Source organism: Triticum urartu, chromosome 3A, assembly GCF_056163025.1.
Source record: "Triticum urartu cultivar PI428250 chromosome 3A, HENAU_Tu73, whole genome shotgun sequence".
NCBI lineage: Eukaryota > Viridiplantae > Streptophyta > Magnoliopsida > Poales > Poaceae > Triticum > Triticum urartu.
The window spans coordinates 380,025,453-380,044,328 of NC_141875.1; positions in this window are offsets into that span (position 1 = coordinate 380,025,453).

Here is an 18,876-nt window from a genome sequence, read left to right on the forward strand (position 1 = left end):
AATGCAACACCATTCGAATACTACAAATATACACTAATCCAGTGGCTAGTGCAACAGTAGAGTAGTTAGTTTTTTACAGGGTATAGTACAATGGGTTTACTGAACAGATTTCAATAAACTCTAGCACTGGAAGGTTTCTATAGGAATTAACAATACAAAATGTAAAGGTAACAAGTTTCAGCATTGGTATACTAGCTCTGCATGAGCATTAAACCAAATACAAAAGTCTGAAGGTAACTAGCATTATTAACTAATGATAGTATAAAAAAATTGCAAACCATGTACCTCCAAGGTAAATATCATTTCGAACTCGGGGGGACCTTAAAAATTGCTATCCCAATCTTGATAATCAATCAAACATAAAAACTTGATCGAACAAATCAAGAGAACAGCCAGAGGAGGAGGTGCCCACTCTTGACCTTTCCTCTTGTCTTCATAATTGTCTGTGCAGTTTAACCAAAATAAAATGACATCAGCGCCTTGGCATTTTGGTGACACTGTACAAAAAAATTAACTTATCTCATGAAAGTGAGGTATGTAATGTATAAGCATTAACAGTGCAAAAATCTAAAGGTAGTAACAAGTTTCATCGTCGGTATACTGGCTGTGCAACAGCATTAGAATGCCTTAGCTGAAAAATCTTTAATACATCCACAATCAACAGCTAACCCTGAAATAATCCAGTGACATTAAATGGCATTGCTTTAATTTATCGATGGCATTAGACTGAGAGCGGCATTAGTTAAATGTGGCATCACTTTAGCAGTAGCATTGCTTGACTTGACTGCTGGCGTTATACTAACAGCAAAAAAAGTGGCAATAAGAGCATGGGAGGCCCATTTGGACAGTGGGCGCACTAGTACGATGTACCTCCACGGACGCAGAGTGGTGGGGGAGGTATGGTTGCCCAGAGCAACAAATATCCAGGCAGCATATGTGGATTACGTCCCATTTTTGCTCTCTTTAGCCACCTTTTTCCTATGCGAGGACAACAAACTGATCGACCTGGTCATTCCCTATTGCGTTGTCATGCCTTTCTACCCTTCTTCAACCAAGAGACACGAGACTCGTTCCTTAGCTACTGATTTTCCCCTTTTCAACCTAGATGCGGGTTCGATGCCTACTCTCTTGGATAGTACAGTCTCCCTTCCTTTCCTTATTCAACCCAGACATGGATTAGTCTGCATGAAGTAGGGTTTCCTTTAATAGTGCAAATTATGGTTTTCGTCTGCGTGGCCAGCAGAGCAGAGGATAGCAAATTGGGAAGATGGTGGAGTGGAAAAAGATCCACATGCAACGACGTCGCAGATGGGGCAATAGAACAAGGTTGTGGTTCGAAAAGAGGTAGCATACCTGAGGGTCGGCGGGAAGTGGCTTCGCTCATGGTCGTTGTCCTCCGCACACACTACGACAGCGAGCTTGGGGATGGAGGCCATCCCGCGTGGGCGCTAGGTCTGAGAGGACGGCCTTGTCGTCAGTGCGTGACCTCGCTCGCCGACGACGAGTGCGTCAACGCTGCACGTCCTTTTCTTCCCCGGCGGATCTGTGACCACCGGTGAGGAGGGAGAGAGGGGCTGTCTTTTTTAGATCTGGAGAGAGGGTGGTAGTGTGAGAAGCAAGTGGGCAGCCCTTAGCAAGAAAGTGCTCAAGCTCCAGCCTATATATCTTTTTTATACTACTAGTACTGGAGGTGGAGTAGTGGTAGAGTAGTTTATATTTTCTTTGCGTACAGTACCAGTTAGTCGTGCTTCAAAACTAATCGGCATGCCATTAAAAAATAAAGGTCGATAACTAATGCGGTACCTCGGGCCAACGCGGCTAGATCGCATTTTGCATGAGAAATTACACACCATGTTTCGTTCACATGTGGTCCCGTTCCAACATATCAGTGAGACGACGGCGAGTAGTAGGAGTATTTCCGAACGGACGTGTAGGCCGGGGCGCCTCTTCGTGAACCGTGGCAAACTCGCAACCGTCCACTGACTCTTCGCCTTTCCCTCTCGATTTGGATCTGCTGTCGCACGCTCTTCCTCTCCCTCCTCCATTTTCCTTCAGCCCTTCACCCTTTCTTTACCGTTGTTCGATCGTCTTCTCCATGGAGGGAACAGGCCGGAAACGACCCCGTTATTCTTGCCCCGATCTGAAAGATGACGTGGTGGAGGAACTCATTGATCAGTGCGACGTCATCACCTCGGCTAGCATGGCAGGTTCGTTCAAGCCCATTCTCGACTCAACTAATAACATCATTACAAAGAACCCAAGAGTCAAGGAGCGGTTTGATCTCCCATATCTTCTTCGCCGTGACCCTGATGATGACTGGCGCCGGCACGACGGAGGCCTCACCCTGTGCAAGTTGATGCCGCTTGATAATGATACGTATGATGTTAAGATGCCGTCGCTTGAGGGAAAGGCTTGGGCGGGCGCAAACGGAGATTGGGTTGTTTACATTGGGTCCAACTGCGAGTGGGAACTTGTGAATGTGTACACTCGTCACCGGGTTCCACTTCCAAAAATCCCAGCACACTGCCCAGAGGTTGAGCACACCGGTAATGTACGCACGTTCAAATACGATCATGGTGACTATATTCTATGGAAGATAGCAATTTGTCGAGTTCCCAACCGCTCTTGGAATTACAACAACTATCATGTTGTTGCTATCTTCGACAAGCTTGTTGCCGTCCTTGATGGTTTCACTCGATGGATATTGCTCAAAAATCAGTTTATGTACACGGATGAGTACTATGATGCAATTCAATACGAGGGCCTTGTGTTTGCTGCCACCACTCGTGGCACTGTTTTTGCATGGCATCCTCATAGTTTCGGTACGTTTGTCTTCCGCCGTAATTATAATTGTTTCATCCACATGCATGCGGCTTAGCAAGTTTCCCTTTACTAATTAACCTTCTTCTTGTGTTTCCATGGTCCTGTGAACATCCCACCACCTATACTTGAATTTTTTTATAACCAAGGGGGAGATGACGATGGTGATGATCACGAGCATGAGGACGAGCAGCGCCCATATACTCTGTGGCGCCTGGCAACTAATTCCAATGGATCACCTCTTCTTGTGTGTATATAGCCCACTGATGATGTTACTGCTAAGGAAGCAGGTGTCTCCCATGGTCGCACTCTTCGGACCTATTCCAGCACCTGTTGCAAGGTATTCGGGATGGATACTAGTGTGCTAGCGCCAACTCCTTCTCCCCGGTACAGAATTGATAGTCTTGGAGAAAACTCGCTCTTCCTTGGACAAAACTATCCGATGTGGTGAAAGGCGATCCAACTGCTGTTGACACATTTATGAGAAGAAACTGTGTCTATACCTCGGACATTTGTGTGGTTCCCTACCCTGGTAGGGATATAGAGGCCGCTTCAGCCTGGATGATCAGTCCTGCGTTGGTTTCCAGATCGACAATTGATGGCCCGTCCCAGAGAATCACTTGTGGTTCAAAGCAAGTGTTTCCAACGCTGAGGAATGGTTGAGTTGAAGTTCATTTCATTGCTTGTTATTTGTTGTGTAGTGAAAACTTTAGTATTTATAATGTATACTCATTGTCGATGTGGGTTGATGACCTGTTGTATGTAATAAAATGATATGCCTGTGATAAACTTACTAAATTTATGAATGGCTTTCAAGTCGCTTCTCTAAATTTGTACTAGCTTCACATGCTTCGCGCGTCGGGCGGGTGTTTTTACTGTAGCCATATGTTAATGTGTTCGTTGTACGTAACCAGCACCTCGAATCCTCGATACTAGTATACTATATACTAGTAGGAGTAGTAGGGTGGCATGGGCCAGAACAAGCATTCACGTCCAGGAGTACGGCACACGCCACCACCACGACATCCATCTGACACCATATTATTTCTTGGAGTCCGTGCTAGAGCAATCTCTTCAACCTCGCCGTTTCTCTAACTTCAGCCATCGCGCGGCGGGCGAGGTGGGGGTTTGCCGATAGTCGGTTTCCTTAACTGTGGTCCCACTTGTAAGGCCAACTCCAACGCACAACCCCAAACGCACCTCCATTTTGCATGAACTCCAATGATAATTTTGACTAGAAAAGCAAGACCAAAGAAAACAAGAACCACAAGAATACATTTTACTACTCATGTAAGTTGGATGAGTGCCTTCTCGATGCATTCATTGTTGATCTGCGGAGGCTCGACCTTGCATGCTTCTTTCTTCTTCGAGTGTAAAGAAGTAGATGTTGCTTCCTCGCATCTAGTCTCATGTCTAGCCTCTATTCTAGTAGGAGTATCAACAAGTGCACTAATCTCATCCGAGAGCAGAACCGAAGATTTGGTCGGGTTCTTCCTCCTTTTGCCGACACGTGGGACATCCAGCATCCAGGTCGTGTCCTAAAAGAAAATAGAGTGGTAGTTGAAGCCACGAGATGTGCATCTTGGGTTAAACTATAAATAGAATCTTACTACTCTTGAGTAACTCCAAAAGCGGCCACCGAAGATCTTTATTGGATTTGTTTTTCATCACCAGCACGTCGAGGTGAAAGATGTGCAGGTTCAGTGGGTCCTCTTGCATTTTCACTAACATGTGGGGCCGCATGTGAGCAAACAGACGATGGGCTCCGCGCGCCTGCTGGCTGGCTGAGAAGAGAGATAGAGGAGGGTTGAGCATGGACTGCAGGAAATTTGTTCTACGTACCTCGATATAGGCTCGGTATAGTGGGGTGGCATGGGCCATAACTAGCAGTCACGTCTAGCAGTACGGCACACGCCACCCACACGAGTCCCATCCGACACCAATTTTCTTGGAGTCCATGCTACAACCATCTCTTCTCCCTCCTGTTTTCTCAGCCATCACGCGGTGGGCAGGGTGGGGGTTTTCCAATAGTCGGTTTGCTCAACTGCGGTCCCACTTGTAAGTGAAAATGCAACACCGCACGCATTCCCGCTTGAGCGGCGTGCCGGACCAACCGTGTGGGGGTGCGACGCGAACATGGCAGGCTTTTCCTTTTGAACTCGTAACTTGTAAAATTTGGTTCTGCTCCATGGCGCGACTGATAGATAGAAAATAACGATTTTGCCTAGAGTAATGAGAATTTTGGTTCTGGCGCCGTTCATGCATGGAGTACGTACGAAAATTATGAAGTTGATGCGAAAGGTAAGATAATTATTGTGGTATCATATACTATTACATGGATTTGATGGAAAGATAAAAATACATACGGATCCATCAACGTTCAACGACATCCTGACGCCCTAGTGCGCCGGGTCACCAACCGACGTGTGAGGAGCAACGGCGTTGGCGGCGAGCTCAACGTGCTTCTGAACAGTGCCGTCCAAGGTTGCCCTGCGCTCCAAGAAGGCCAGCATCCTATCGTCCTCCTCTTGCATGTAGTAGTCCTTGTGGACAATTTGCGCGTAGACGTGGGTGATTATGTCGATGGTGTCTTGCTGCGCCAGGCGCTGCGCGGCGAGCGCGACCTCGAGGTGGACATTCTCCGAAGCGACGGCGGGCAGTCGCAGGGCCACCAGTGCGTCGAAGAGGTTGTTGCCATAGTGGCCGTTGAGGGTGGTGGGCATCGCAGAGCCTGGGTGCATCGGCTGGAGGCTTACGTCAAAGTCGTCCGCAAGCTTCTTGACGACGGTGAACTTGTCGAGGAAACCGACGAGGACCTCGTCGAACAAGGAGACGAAGCTGTCGTCCAAGCGGCCTCTCGCCCTGGCGGCCTCAAGCAATACTACCTAGAGACGTTCCTCGGTGCCAGGTCGCAGGCCGGCATCGTGGACCATCTGGCATAGCCGGCTAATGCTCGCGCTCATCACCTCCATGGGTCTAGCGTAGCTTCTAGTCAGCCGATCTTGCGATTTGAGTGATCACTCAGCCCTAGGTTAGTGTGCGTAGGTGCGTAGGATTTCGTACTACTCCTCGGCCCTCTACTCCTCGGCCAGCCACCCCCTGGGGCCACGTGTCATTCACCCAAAGGTAGTTCCTCATAGTGAATATCCGTTGGTCAAATTATTACGTGCTGCTCCTCACAGTGAAGTGACAAGACCCTGCGCCGGAGATGACACCTGAGTATAGGCGCTGTGTTCGGCATACCATAGTCAGCCTCACCATCTACAGTCACTATCATCATGGCTGTAGAGCTAGCCAGCTTACAACTAGCCCTGTTCGACATAATTTCCCATGCGTAGATGCCCATGCATTGCACGAAACACCAAGATTGGGGGTGGACGGCTCCAGCGGCGGCCATCGCGCCAGATTTTTCCACGGCCTTCTACTCCTAGATGTGGTGGGGAGGAGATGAGGCTGATTGTGAGAGACAAGGAGTTGTTTGTAAATAGGGAACAAGTGCGGGCATCGTTTTGCAAAAATGGAGAAGCTTGGTTTGTATGCGTCAGATCTAGATCCGACGGCTATTGGTGAAAGATGGGAGGCACAACATCATCTCCAACTCAGGACCTGTTTGATTCGCAGGATTTTGAAAACGCAGGAATAGGACACGGTAATATTACAAGTTTCAAACTGATATTACAAATGTTAGGAGTAATGCTGCACCTATGAAGAGGGAATTACTAGGAAGTTTACGTAAGAACTTTCGTTACTTTAGGTGGATGCAGCATTATCGTACAAACTAAAATCCACCGCCCTGACAAGTCACTAATGGGCAAATAAGTTTTCGAGTCTTTGGCCACTTGATGTTTCAAAAAAAAATTCAGCTTCTGCGGAGACTTTGTCATTTAGGCTTAGACGCTTGCGGTGATCAGCACGCCATTCATTGTTGTGCTAGAGAACGCGAAACCTCATTACCTTGAGCACACTTGCCTCCAGAACAAAGAACCTGGCCAATTTAATCTCAGATGTGCTACCTCGGTAGTCGATCAAATCAATTTCTGTAAGATGGAGATCAAGGCATTCGATGAGATTGTTATAGTGCAGCACATTTTTCACTTTCGGGTCTTTTTTATCTGCAAAAGAAGAGAACATATTAGAGCAGTTGGCTGCATAAGATTGCCGTGTCATCAAAAGGTACCAATATCATTCGCTCATACGATAGGGTTGGCTGGCTAGTGATATTTTTTTCACTCTCTCTCTCTCTCTCTTTCCGTTTCCTCTCATTTAACTAGGAGCACGTGAAGAGCTTGGGAATTTGTTGCCTTCCACTATGTGGCCGATGCCATATTTCGCAAAAGTATGCCACATAACACGCATCGATGTCAAATCAAAAGATTTTGGCACCGCTCTCGCGATGTGAGAGAGTTGGCACCGTTGTGCACACAGACCCACATGTATAAACAAATCAATAAAACCAAGTACACCAGCCTCTCACTCTCCCAAACAAGTGTTTATTATTGCCTCAGTCCTCTCTCTCTCCCATGCAGTGTTTTTTCATTGCGTGAGTTAATTTGGCACCGGAGCGAAGTAGGTGATCCAGATTGGGACACCAGGTGAGCAATGGAGGGGCATCGATGCCAAATGCATCACAAGTGAATTTGGCACATGTTTTGGCCTACATAGCCCACTTTTGTAATACTACCTCGTATTTAGTATAAAATTTTGACCATAGATTTACCTAAGAAAATGCCAATGCATGTCACTAAAAATTACACCATTTGAAATTATGTTCAAATACGAATCCAACGATATAGTTCTTAGTGACATGCATTAACATTTTGTCAGTTAAATCTATGGTCAAATTTTGATACTACAAAATTGGAAGAGTAAACCAGGAGAATTTGGCAGACGAGTACACCAATGCTGTCAATTTCGGCGCGTCAATGACCCTGATTTTTGTTGGACCTTCTAGATCCGATACAAGCAATCTCTCAAGGAAAGGCGCATTCTTAATGACCATAACGTGGAACAACTGGAGTGATCTCTTCCCAATTGATGTCTTGTTGCGGGGCCAGCAAGACACATAAATCCATCGGAGATTCATCGAGGTGATGTGGAGGCTAATGAACCCGTGGATCTGCTCAAGACGAAGGTACTCGAGCGCAGTACAGCTGCGGACCAGGTGCTCCATAGCCTTCTTCGAGATGACCATGTTGAAGAGGTCGAGTTGCTTGAGTTGAGGGAGAAGAAGAGCGGGCACAGCATTAATCTGGGGAAGATAGCAGGAGCTGAAGCTGGCGCGGCGCAGCGTTGGCGTGAGGCGGAGCGCGGACGGTGGCAGAGAGCGACATCGTCCAGCTTCAAAGCTGAGCTCCTCGAGCTGATCTAGGGCAGGGGATAAGAACCACTCGTCGAACTTGGGTTGGACCTTGCAGTTGGTACTAAACATGCGGATGTCAAGGCGTTTGGCTGGCCCAGGGTGCGATGAAAGGATCTTGGAGACTGCGGCCATGCGTTTGCAATCCCCGTCGCAGAGGCAGCTGTCGACGATGAGGTTGAGGGGGACGCAGCGCCAGAGGGGGCGCCACCGCCGGGAGAGCAGGGCGGTCCGCACGGCAGATTTGGTGGGGAGGAGGCCGATGATGAAGAGCAGCGTGTTGTCGGGGAGGCTGCTGATGAAGTCCAGGCTCGCCGGATGCGGTTTTGGCTCGAGCCGCCTTCGCTTGTTGGCTACCTCGCCGTCCATCTCAACCGGCGGCGATGCCGGTGTACACGTGTGCTGGTGTGTGTTGTGTGCTGGTTGTGCGCGAGTGCGTCCTTCTGTGCACGTCGCCGCACAGTGGTGAATTGTGCGTGAGTGCGTCCTTCGCGCGCAAGAAGTTTGTCCTCAATGCGCCCTCAATTTACTAGCGTGCGGGGTGCTACCCCGAGTGGTTTCAACTTTATTTACTTCACCGCGTGTCAGATGGGCCTCCAGTTTACTTATTTTCACCCACTGCCACATGGGCCAGCACACGACGATACAGAACACGAGCTGACAAGGCAGCATGTGGATTGGTTTACCGGTCAACTAAACAATATACGGAGCTATACACTGACACAGTGAGCGTATAATCCATCGGTATAGAGAGTTCGAGTGAGAGGGGAGGCCCGTGAGAGATAGCAGAGAGAGAGAAAGAGCTACTCCCTCCGTTCAATAATGTTGTTCCAACATTTTTTTAAGTCAAACTTTTGAAACTTTGACCAAGTTTATAAAGAAATTACTTATATCTACAATACCAAAGATAAATGATAGTATGAAGTAAGTACATGTTGTGATGAATCTAATGATCGTTCCAGATGTAAATGTTTTTCTCCACATATACCTGGTCAAACGTTTCTGAGGTTTAACTTTTCAAAACATCCATATGCTTATGGACGTGACAGGGTCCCTAACGAGAGAGAGAGAGAGAGAGAGAGTGAGTGAAAAAAGTGTGTGTGTGCGTGTGTGAAAGAGACATGGGCAACACACGATAAAAGTAGAGAAAAAGCGTGCGTGTCTTATGCAAACATATCACACATGCATCTTCGACAACGGAGGCAAGGTGAGGAGATAGTGTGTGGTTGTTTGGAACCGAGAGAGCAAGACCCCTAGCACGTGGCCAAGAGGGGTCTGACAAACAAGGGAGAGAGGTCGAGAGAGACGTACAGAGAAAATGCAGACATGGGGAGAAGAGAGTGTATGTTTGTCATAGAGAGATCTCCTGGAGATCGTGATGGGACTACATGGGTGGGAGATTGAGTGACAAGGTGTGTGCGCGATAGAAGATGCCCCGAGAGATATCGAGATAGACGTATGGATGGAAGGAGACAATACGTGTGTTCATGTTGGCTAGTAAGAGATAATCATACTTAGGAGGGGGGGAGTGCTTGCGCCTATGATGGATTGAGGGATTATGGTACTTAGGGGGGTGTGTGTCACATGGAGAGAGAACAAGGGCAGAGAGTGTTGGATGGGTCTATATGTATAGCGCGAGCAAGACATGTGTATGTGTGAACCAGGGAGATATAAGGCCAGTTTGGCTTGCCTCCTGAGCATCTTTTGCCTGGCCTGGGGTTGTGGCTGGATTTCATGCATGCTTGTTTGGTTGCTACCCTATGAAAAAGAAAGCCCGCCTGGCCTAGGTTCCCTTGCACTTTAATTAGCCTGGCTAAACTCCACACACTACAAGTAGCCTGGCCCAGGCGACCGATTTCGAACGCCTGGTCGTGCCTGGTCGTGTGGCCATGAGGCTAACAACAACATGGATGGATATTAGCATTAAATAATTAATGCATGGATTGATTGATAGGACGTTGATGCTTTGCCTGGCCCAGGCATGAACCGAACACTTCAGCACCACACAAGCCTGGCCAGGCAGAAATATTTTACATCTCACGTCCACACCAGGCAGTACCGGCCATCAAGGCATGAGGGTCAGGTCACGAACCAAACTGACCAATAAAGTTTGAGAGAGATTGAGGAGCCCCGATAAGGCTGAGTGGTGCGTCAGATAGCTGAGAGGGGGAAAGAGATATTCCATCCGCTCGATAATGCAGTGCATGTAAATTTTTTAGAAGTCAAACTTTGGAAACTTTGATCAGGTTTACGCAAATGTTATTTATATCTACAATACCAAAGATACATCATACAAAACTACATCTCATTGTGAGTCTAATGGTATATGTTTGTCGTACTAGATGTAATTCTTTTTCTCCATGTGCATGGTCAAACTTTGTGATGTTTGACTTTTCAATAAATCTATATGCTATGGACCGAGGAGAGTGCCTCAGTCGAGACAGATCAAGTGCGTGTGAAGGAGAATGAGTAAGTGTGCAAAAAGAGTATGTGTGTGAAAGAGAAAGTGACAACAAACAATAAATTAGAGAGAGTGTGTGTGTTTTCGTTTCTTATGTGAACATATCATGCATGCATCTCCGAGATGGAAAAGCGAGGCGAGGAGATACACGAAGATAGCTAGTGTGTGATTGTTTGCAACGGAGAGAGACACCCCTGTAGCACATGTACAATAGAGGTGTGGACAACAAGGAACAAAGGTAGAGAGGGACACATGGATGGCATGGACGCATGGGGAGGGAGAGAGGGTGTGTTTGTGATAGAGAGATCCCATCGAGATCGTGAGGGGACTATATGGGTGGGAGATCGAGGGAGTGCGTCCGCGATAGACAGGTGCCCCAAGAGAAATCGAGATAGACCATGCACATGTTTGTGATGGAGACTAACATTAGCTAGTCATATACATATAGGGGGGACTGCGTGTGCCTACAATTGAGTGAGAGACCATCATACTTGGCTAGCACATGAGATTGTGTGTGTGCGCGTGTGAGATGGAGAGAGAACGAGGGGGATAGATAGAGTTTTAGATGGGCCTATCGAGTGCGAGTGAGATATGCATGTGTATGTGTGACCCAGGTGGATGGAGAGTTTGAGAGAGGGGGGAAGATCTCCGAGACGACATAGTGGTGTGTGAGAGAGTTACAGGCAAAGAGCCAAGGAACCTGTGTGCGTACGATGAGTGCACCCAAGATATCTAGCTTGGACTAGCTAGAGTATCATACATAGTGTGCGAGAGAGACCTATAGATGGTGTATATATGCATGCGAACTAGAAAGACCCCCCCCCCACACACACACACACAAAGAGACAGAGAGAGATGGAGAGAAAGGGAGAGGGACGAACAAGGTTTTTGTGTCGGATGCGTGCGATAGAATTGAAGATTGTTGGCGAGAGAGAGAGAGAACAGGAGTCCGGGAGAGGGGGAGGTCGCGTTTTATGCATCAAAGACTGATATAAACCATGTTTCGATATAAACTTGCATTAAAATATTTATATTGGAGAACATGTTGTCTGCAATCCACACATGAACGGATATATGCGTATATCAAACAAGTTCATTAATTTGACTTTCAACATGTTCATGGAGTACTATAATACTGTACAACATGCTACTCGATTGAGGTGTTCAATTTTGGATTTAGTTCACTATTTTCACATACTGAACGAGCTATTTCGTTGAATCAAGATATTTCATTTTGGGTTTGATTCGCATTTTTGAGTGGGTCAACTATTTGTCATATAGTAAATCGCTAGCAACGAGCATGTAAAAACACATTACTCCCGAGCATCATCTCTCCATCTAAAAAAGAAGTGGCAAGCTAATATTTCAAAATTTGATCCGAATCGACTTGGTAAGGTAGACGTGGATGCTCGTTCTCCCAAAATTTGAACGAACCGTTAAACATACTCTCTGCTCGGTGGAATTCGCCCGAGCAAATAAATGGGAGACACAAAATTACCGTCCTATGTGGGACACGCATCAATTGGCCTGTTGTACATCGAGGGTAGGTTCGTAACTTCATCCAAGTGCGCCTTCTCCTCGGCCGAAATGATATGTGCCGAATAATTCATAAACGATGGTCGGCAAAACACGCTCTCCTCGCCCGAAATAGCTCGCGCCCACTATTTCAAAACACGCTCTCCTTGCCCGAAATCGCTCGCGCCCACTATAGTTCAAAACACGCCCTCCTCGCCCGAAATCGCTCCCGCCCAGAGAAGCAAAGTTACTCTACTATCCCCGACCTTAGTACACAGACCCAAGCCGAGAAGCCTATAGGCAAGGGTAGAACTGTAACTCCCCCTCACATTTCAGACAAATGCGTCCGTAAGACATGGTTCCACTACCCTCCCAATTTCCCCCGCCTGCCCCCATTCATACCTCGTGGGCGCCAAATCACCTTCTCCCTGGGAAGCTCCCTTCTCCCGAGCCGCGAAACCTCAGCCCCACCTCCATGGCGCCCCCACCGCACCAATTTCACAGCCGCCCTCCTCCCTAATGCCGGAGAAGCTGTCCATTTGCCGTCGTGCACTGGACTGTGTGCCTCTTACTCTGTGCTGCTGGTGCTGCCTCGACAACGGCCGCGTGAACCGTACCGGAGCCGGTTCACCCCCGCCGTTGTTCACGGCGCCGGAGCGGCTCCAACTTCGGATATGTCCAGACTCCTGGCGCTGCTTCGGCGTAGCCGTCGACCATCGCGACATCGCTCTTTCCCTGCCGCTGGTCGCTACCGCAACCGCGCCGGCCTCACCAACTTGGGAGCTGGACCTGCCTACTTCACCATGCCGCCAGATAGGTCGCACCCTCATCTCAAATCACTTTATTTAGGCATCAATTGTCTGAATTTTTATTCTAGGCCAATCGATTTGCAATGGGAAGCAGCACCCCTCGAGGCGGCAGAGCTCCTAGGCTGCCGGTTGGCTGGTGTCTAACGTAAGGGTGCGGGGCTGCAAAGTTCACCGTGGAAGCAGCACTTAGATGGCTATCTTTTAGAGTTGTGTGGGTTGAAGGTACTGCCGCCGCTGGATCTGGATGACGGGGAGTCTTTGTGGATTGGCCCGGGGGCGGCGCAACCACGGCAGTGCGGTGGGGCGGGGAGCGGGGTTTTGGCCGGGGCCACAGACGGCGGAGGCAGGCTGCTCTGCCGTTGGTCGCTGGCTCTTCGGGGAATATTCCGAACAGTGTCAGCTGGGAGGCACAAGACGGCCAGCCATCCGGCATAGATCGGACAGTACCAAAATAAAATAAAATCGTGTGACCCGAATTTAGTCTCCAGTCAACAGACGTGTGACCACTCTCGTACCTTGTTGTTGATCTCTTAGTGTATTTCTTCAGATCAAAGAGATATGTCGTTCTTAACATTATGCGTTATCTGCATCTTCAGACACACCGTCTTCCGAGTCACCGCAGCTACTCCAACAAGGGAAGCATACACCAGAAGGGAGCTATAGTCCCCACTCAATAGTTCCCTGCATCGAATGCGCGTGCCCGACATGCACAGCCACAACAACTACAGGGCCATCGACAAGTCAGCACATGAAGCTCACTCCTATGGATGGCAGCCAGATAGGTTGTACCCTCATCTTACTTGTGTGCAACATTTATGGCTTTGTTATTCATCTAAGCATGGAAAATAGATCATCACATTTCACTGTATATTCATGCTGATCTCTTACGGGTCTTGTTCAGGAGTTAATGATGTTCATAGTTCAGCTAAGATACTTGTTCTTTAGGTAACACTGTTCCATAGTTATCATCCATCAGCCAATGCTATCCCACAGGCTGGTGATTATAGTATTATACCACTTATAGTATTTCCTATGTTGTTTGTTAATACTTTTGTGTGCCATCTAGTTAATCTCGAGTACAAACGATACATATTCTGTAGCTTTCATCTGTGTTCTCCCTTTAGTTTATGAGACCTGTTGCTGCTAGTTAACCCCAGTCCTACTATTTATGTCGTCTCCTACAGGCACTCATTACATAAATCTAACTACTAGTTATCTTCCATGCATGTCAGATATAATTGCACACACTGATATATCCACAAGAACCTCACAGAGCAATGTAAAGGCTAATAAACTTGATGTCAATGATACCCAATATGATGGAACATGTAAAGGCAGTTCTTCAGAAGACTTGCAGAAAGATGATGAATCCTCTTCACCCCACAAGGTCCTTGCTCTAACTTGGCATGTGATATGGGTACAACATGCATATAATGTCCTAGCGTGTATCTACTCTGTTGCAATGCCATGTGCTTAGCATGCTGATCATGCATGTAAATTGTCGGATTTCGGGTTCCTGCAGACCCTTGAGGTTCGAACACTGGGGTGCGCACGGAGATTTCGCCTCCTACCTACCTGCACCCCTCCGCCTCGCTAAGATCTAAGCTATGGAAAGAACAACACAAGAGACACAGGGTTTATACTGGTTCGGGCCACCGTTGTGGTGTAATACCCTACTTCGGTGTGTGGCGTGGTGGATTGCCTCTTGGGCTGATGATGATGAACAATACAAGGAAGAAGAGCCTCGCGAGGGTCTATTCTTGGCTGGGGCGATGAACTGCTGGGAGGAGTTCAGTCACCCTTCTCTCTCTCTCTCTGATTGTTGATGCCCCTCACTGATTCTCCTTCTCTGATCCTCTCTTGTTCCTCTAGGGGTGGCTAGTCCTATTTATAGAGGCCCTGGTCCTCTTCCAAAATATCGAGTGAGAAGGGAGCCAACAATGGCGGGCTAATTTGAAGGGGGACAGCTAGTACTAGTTATCCTGACAAAAGTAGTCTTCGCCTGCACAAAGCTCTGGTGGTGACGCCGTCTTGGGCTCCACGATGACCTCCGTCTTGCAGTCCTCCCGGTCTTGGTCTTGTTGCACCGAAATGGCAACCTTTGCCTGACACCTCGGTACTCCGCGGCTGCGCTTGCTCCCTTTGCACCAAAGAGGAAAGGAGGACACTGCGTGGGCTGGCACCCGCCTGGCGCCTTTGGTCGTCATGGCTTGCGTCACGGGCACCTCGTGAGGTACCCCGCCTTGATCTCTCTGCCTCCTCGCGAGCCAGCCTGGTGAGGCCTTGCCTGAGGAAGCTCCGTGTCATCCACCCCGCGAGGCTCGGCCCCTCGCGAGGGTCTTGGGTCTGTGTTGATGAAGATGGGCCGTGCTGGGCCCCCCTTTCAGCCACGCCGCAGGCCGCAGGCAGGCAAGTCTGGGGACCCCCGTTCCCAGAACACCGACATAAATATATCATGCCTTCCTGTTTTTCAGTACCTATTCCATTCATGATAACATGTTTTCAAATTCAAGTACTGTCATTCTACTCTGTTGCAATGCCATCTGCTTAATTTGGACATCATGCTTCTGAATATCTTATGCATTGTCATTCATCAGTATGTACTTCATCTCTCTACCATACCATGTTTTTTTACATTGAAGTGCTGTTCTAGTGCTCTGTTGCAATGCCATCTTATTTTCCCAATGAAACACATGTATGTTGCCTTAGTTATTTCTGTACGTATTCCACTAGCATATAGTTTTACATTCAACTAGTGTTTTTTTGCTGTGTTGTCCTGTCGTATCCCTAGCTCTTACACCATACTCCCTCCGTCCGAATTACATGTTGCCGAAATGGATAAAAAAGGATGTATCTAGAACTGAAATACGCCTAGACCCATCCATTTTTTCCGGATGGAGGGAATACATGTCAATATGTCATGCCTTTCTATTCTTCAGTACCTATTCCATCTCTCTGCTGCCGCATGTTTTATAATTAAAGCACCATTCTTCTATACAAGGCATGCAAGGGGAAGACGACTATTTTAGAATCCGAAGGGTTACAAACAAGGCATTTGCAAAAGATCCAAATGCCAGGAGATAATAAACCAACTCCAGTTTTTATAGATATTGCTCCAGCACAGAGAAACCCAACTCCTATTGATAATAAGCAGATTCCAGTGGCCAAAGAACTAGTCCGCTCCAGTCCAGCAAAAATATGTCAACTCAATTCTAAGAAGCGTGTGTGTATCCTTGCATCATGAAATTTTATAGCATGCTGATCATATTTTCTACATGTTTCTTACCCATCTCTCTTTTAGAAAATAAGCTTAATAGATAGAAGATTTTCTGCAATGGTATCGTTTATGAGGAAAGATTCTTGCAGGAATTCTCTGTGCTCCAACATAGATGTAAGTACCTGTTGTATATCACTATATTTTTACATCAGTATGTATTTTGTTAATCGGCGAGAATCCAACCTTTATCTGATCTAAATTTAGTTGTAGCAAAATGTTTGATTAAAGGCCACAATGTTGATTTTTGCAAGGAAAACTGCCTGGTAGTTTTGCATCCTGAGCTACATGAGTGCACTATCCCATATCAGTGGGTTTGAATACTTTGGTTCTGCAGTGGGTTTTTTAGTGTTTTTTTACTGTGTTGTCCTGTCGTATCCCTAGCTCTTACATCATACTCCCTCCGTCTAGATTAAATGTCGCAGAAATGGATAAAACTGGATGTATCTAGAACTGAAATACGCCTAGACCCATCCATTTATTTTCGGATGGAGTGAATACATGTCAATATGTCATGCCTTTGTATTCTTCAGTACCTATTCCATCTCTGCTATAGCATGTTTTATAACTGAATCACCATTCTTCTATATAAGGCATGCAAGGGGAAGATGGCTATGTTAGAATCTGAAGGGTTACAAACCAGGTATTTGCAAAAGATCCAAATGCCAGGAGATAATAAACCAAATCCATTTTTCATAGATACTGCTCCAGCACAGAGAAACCCAACTCCCACTGATAATAAGCAGATTCCAGTGGCCAAAGAACTAGTCCGCTCCAGTCCAGAAAAAGAATGTCAACTTCATTCTAAGAACCGTGTGCGTATCCTTGCATCATGAAATTTTATAGCATTCTGATCATATTTTCTACATGTTTCTTACCCGTCTCTCTTTTAGAAAATAGGGTTAAACCATACAAGACTTCCTCCATTGGGATCGTATTCAAGGAAAATATCTTGCGGGAATTCTCTGTGCTCCAGTGCTGATGTAAGTACCTGTTGTATATCACTATATTTTTACATCAGCATGTATTTTGTTAATCGGCCTGAATCTAACCTTTATCTGATCTAAAATTAGTTGTAGCAAAATGTTAAAGGCGCCAATGTTGATTTTTGTAAGGAAAACTGCCTGGTAGTTTTGCGTACTAAGCTGCATGAATGTGCTATGTCGTATCACGCAATTACTGAATTGTAGTGCTTCTCTGGTTGCCCATTCATTCATTGTGTCAATCTTGCTTTCGTATTACCTTACCTGGCTGATGATAGCTGTGCCATATTGTGTTAATTTGGTGTAGGCTAGTTGCCCAAATGTTCATTGTGTCAATGTTGCTTTCCTATTATCTGACTTGGCCAATGATAGCAATGCTAGTGTGTTAATTTTGTGCAGGCTGCTGAAGATAAGAAGACATACTCTGAAAACAGCAAGGAACCCCATTGTTTCTTTCCAGTAAATCTAGGCCAGGTAATATGGCAATAACTCATGATTAATCTGTTTGGTTCCCGTCCTAATTTATGTTATGATGCAGTGGTCAAGACACTCTCCACTATCAATAATACAAGCCTGCCAAAATTGCCATCTGAATCTATTCAGTATCCTCTGTCTCGAATGCAACAGAATAAATGTATGTTTGTGAACCAATTAATGGCTGAAAGAATGATGGAAATGGTGGATGAATCAGAGGTGCAGAGTCGTGCGTCACAACAAATGATCAATGTTTTCAGAGACAGTGTGGCAAAGCAGCAAGAACTTGCCCACATGCTTATGGGCGTCATCTGTGCTGAGATTGCAGATTGTGACGTTGTAGATGGTTAGGTTCTGCTCATTTATTTGCACTGGCATCAATCTTTGATTGCCCGGTGGATGTAATTTCCTGTAATATATTCTAGATGTGCAACGTTATTCCCTGTATGCCGTACCTTTGCTCGTCGTAATGGGCTCAAATTATCTAATTTGGCCTAAAGACATGAACGGACTTTAGTGGGCCCGTTAAGTTAATGGGCCGTTACTACGCCAAAAGTTAATGGTCGGCCCTCTTACCTCCCGGGTCGTTTATTGGCCGACATCGAAGCGGGCAACAGGTGGCCCCAATTTATTTCACGGGCCGTTAACAGGCCGTTACTAAGTTTGGGCTACATATGGCCCAACTATACTGCAGGCCTTTAGCAGGCCGAAAGAGACAGCAGGCTTGTATTGGACCATGAAGAGCATGGGCCGCTAAGAGGCCGAAAGTCAGGTCGTATTGTAAACGGCCCAACTGTGTTGTGGGCCTTTAGCAGGCCGAAAGAGAAATCGGGCTGGTATTGGACCATGAAGGGCATGGGCTGTTAAGAGGCCGAAACTAAGGTCCGACTACAAATGGCCCAACTCATTTATGATCCGTTAACAGGCTGAAAGGCACACAGGGCCGGGAATTGGCCCAACACTTAAATGGGTCGCTAAAAGGCTAAAACTCAGGTCCGACTACAATTGGCCCAACTGATTTATGGGCCGTCAACAGGCTGAAAGTGACACCGGGCCAGAAATTGGCCCAACACTTAAATGGACCGCTAAAAGGCCGAAACTCAGGTCCGACTACAAATGGCCCATCAGATTTATGGGCCGTCAACAGGCTAAAAGACACACTGGGCCGGAAATTAGCCCAAAAT